The sequence below is a fragment of the Tupaia chinensis genome, unplaced genomic scaffold (assembly GCF_000334495.1).
Source record: "Tupaia chinensis unplaced genomic scaffold, TupChi_1.0 Scaffold000062_1, whole genome shotgun sequence".
NCBI lineage: Eukaryota > Metazoa > Chordata > Mammalia > Scandentia > Tupaiidae > Tupaia > Tupaia belangeri.
The window spans coordinates 1,000,274-1,003,912 of record NW_006159520.1 but is presented as its reverse complement, the minus strand read 5'-3'; the positions used below and the strand labels follow the sequence as shown (position 1 = coordinate 1,003,912).

Here is a 3,639-nt window from a genome sequence, read left to right as displayed (position 1 = left end):
GGGAGGTTAAAGACCCCAGAGGGGGGGGGGGGGGGGGGGGGGGGGGGGGCGGAGGGAGAGGAAACCATAGTGGCCTATTTGACCTATTCACTAGTTGTCACTTCCACCATCCTTTCTTTCTTTCTTTTTCTTTTTCTTTTTTTTTTTTTTTTAAAGAGATTTTTGCTATAGGGCAGGTGTGCTCACGAGAGAGACAGAAAGTGAGAAGTCACCCACCAGGGGGAATGGCCACACTGCAATCCCTTCTCCTCTATTTCCTCTTGGGATTTTAGGCACTCATGCATACACACCTGGCTTGAATTTTAAGCCGCCAGGTCTGGGACTCGAACTGCAGTCAACTACGTGGGAGTCCAGCAATCTATCACGCCATTTGCTGTCCACCATCTTTGCTTTCTTGGAAGAGTCTCTAAATCTAGCTTTATGCTCAAGGGAGGGGAATTAGGCTCCAGCTTTTGGAGGGCTAAAGAGTGAATGAATTTGTGACCATTTTTATTTTTAAAGAGATTTTCGCTATAGGGTGCATGCACTTGCCAGAGACATGGAAAGACAGAGAGAGAGGAAGTAAGGTATAACCCCTTGGTGGGGATGGCTGCAACACAATCCCTTCTCCTCTATCCTCCTGTTCGGATTTTGGGCATGCATGCACACATTCCTCAATGTGAGTTTCAAGCCACTCAGTCTGGGGCTCAAACCACAGTTGGCCATGTGGGAAATACAACATTGCAGCGCTACACCACCTGCTGGCCCCATGTGGACCTTTTTTTTTTTGAAGAGGTTTTTGCTATAGGGCACTTGTGTTCGCTGGCGAGACAGAGGGAGACAGAAAGAGAGAAATCACCCCCTGGGGGGATGGCCACGCCACAATCCCTTCTCCTCGTCTCCTCTTGAGATCTTGGTCATGTACGCACACATGCCTGACATGACTTTAAGCCACCAGGTCCAGGACTCAAACTACAGTAGACTGCATGCGAGTCCAGCAACATAGCCATTATACCCTCTGTGGCAGGGAGGGGATTCTCGCCTAGCGCTGCCAGGGAAAAGTGAACAGTTAGGCCCGCCATGTTTTCCGCTGTGCTCCATGCCCAAGTGACTGGCCTCACTGCCCAGTAGGGAGGACATACAAGGAACTTGCATAAGACAGCTGCACAAAACGGAGTTGGAGGAGCCTTATTTGTACACAAATACTCCTGAGAATAACCCACATGCTCCATCTGATTTCACACCAGAAACTATAAGAGTTAGAGACAGTTGTAAAAAGCTATCCAGAAGGGCATTAAAGCAGCAGCTGTGCTGCCAGTCCTGGATTGATCACAGAGGCAGAATGGGTGGTTTCCCATCTCTGCCATGAACAGGGTTGCAAAGTTTTATAAGTACCTCCAATGAGAGTACATGAAGTGGCAACTTTTTATACAATGCATAAGAGAAAGCCAGTTGGAAAGCATCATTCAGTTCTGCACTGCCAAGTCTTGCACTCTTCGGAACACTGACAGCATACTGGAGGTCATTCAGAAAAGCTTGGAATAAAAGTTGGAGAGACTACGCCTGACAAACTCTTCACTCTAATAGAGGTGGAATGTTTAGGAGCCTGTGTCAATGCACCAATGGTTCAAATAAATGACCATTATTATGAGGATTTGACACCTAAAGATATTGAAGAAATTACCGATGAGCTCAAGGCTGGCAAAATGCCAAAACCTGGGCCAAGGATGGGGCCACTCTCTTATGAGCCAGTTGGACGTCTCACCTCTCTGACTGAACCACCTAAAAGACCTGGCTTTGGTGTGCAATCAGGCCTTTAATTTATATTCAACTGTAAATATGTCGCTGAAGAAATAAAATATAAACCTCCTGCCTAAAAAACAACAAAAATTCTCACGAATCCTGTGGTATATTGATTATATTAGTGGCCTGACTTTTCTATTTCCATTGGTAGTGTTCCCCACACTGAAATTCTAACATAGGCTATTACTAAATGAGATTTAAATCAGGAAGGCAGAGTTGGTTTAACATTTTTTAAAAAATCAAATGATTATCAATGTATTTCTCCATATTAACATAAAAAAGAAAAAAATGTTATCTCAATAAAGGCAGAAAAATATTTGATAAATTTCAACACCTAGTCATGGTAAAACTCTCAGAATACTGGGAATGAAAGAGAATTTCCTCAATCTAATAATCGCAGCATCTAAAAAAAAATTACAGCTAATATCATGCTTATTTATAAAATAAATAACTGGGGACCAGCAGGTGGTGTGGTGGTTTAGGTGCTGGACACTCCCACATGGCCGACCACAGTTCAAGTCCCGGACCTGGTGGCTTCCTTTCTCCCTTTCCTTCTCTCTCTCTCTCTGGTCAAATTAAAATAAATTAATGAATAAATAAAATGAAATAAATAATAATTTTAAAAAGAAGTTTTAAAAAAATAATAATAAAAATAAATAAATAAATAATTGAATATTTTACCTCTAAGATTGAGGGGAAAAAAAGCAAAACTGTCCACATCCACTAAGTCTGCTCAGCATTTTCCTCCACTTCTTCTAGCCAGTGCAGTAAGAAAAGAAAAATAAAGAAAGTTATGCCTGAAAACTACAAAATATGGCTAAGAGAAATAAATGAAGACCTAAGTAAATTAAATGTTCATAGAATAAAAGACTTGTTATAACTGAGAGGCTGGTTCTCCCCAAGTTTATCTTTTTTTTTAGAGAGATTTTTGCTATAGGGTGTATCTGCTCACTGGAGAGTCAGTCAGAGAGACAGAAAACAAGAAATCACCCCTTGAGGGGGGCAGCGGGATGGTCACATCACAATCCCTTCTCCTCCATTCTCCTCCCGGGATTTTGTGCATACCCACACATGCTTAATGGCATGAGTTTTAAGCCACCATGTCCAGGACTGGAACTGCAGTTGACTACTAGGGAGTCCAGTAACATAACCATTATGCCATCTGCTGGTTCTCTTCCCCAAATTTATCTAATAGTCAATGTAATTCTAAACAAAATCCAATTTGATTTTTTTCTTTTGAGAAAGTGACAAACTTATCTAAAGCTTTTCTGGAGAGTTGAAGAACACAGAATAGCAAAAGTAACTAAAATGATTGGAGAAGCACCCTCTATAGTATCTGGTCATGTCACAATTCCCTTCCTCTAGGTCTCCAGCCCCTCAGATCCTGGACACTTCTACATATGCCCAGAGAATTTCAGGCAGACTGGGCCAGGGACTCAAACTATGGTTGCCATGTGGAACCCAGTTTCCCCAGAACAGCACGTTGCCGTTGTACCGTGGAGCCAACCAGCCCACATTTTTACCTCCCAGGTTTTTGTTCCCTCTTTATTTCTAGCATCTGAGAATTTTCTTTCTTATAGATATTTTCATGTACACACACACACACATATATATGTGATAATTGCTTTATTTGATATGGAATTTTGAGTTGTTTGTATGGCAAACTTTCTATGGTATGTGCCATGGATAGTACAATGGATAGTGTACTGTGGATAATCTTTTTTAAAGATTTTTTGCCTAGGGCACGTGTGCTTGTCAGAGAGATAGAGACAGAGATAAAGAGAGGGAAAGTGAGAAATCACCCCCCAGGGGGAATGGCCATGCCACAATCCCTTCTCTTCCATTCTCCTCTCAGGT

The 3,639-nt window shown here is 42.2% G+C and overlaps 1 pseudogene; it reads left to right on the top strand.

The window, feature by feature from the left end:
• Nucleotides 1-938: 938 nt before the first annotated feature.
• LOC102486924 (NADH dehydrogenase [ubiquinone] flavoprotein 2, mitochondrial-like) lies at nt 939-1,858 on the top strand (annotated as a pseudogene).
• Nucleotides 1,859-3,639: the final 1,781 nt, after the last annotated feature.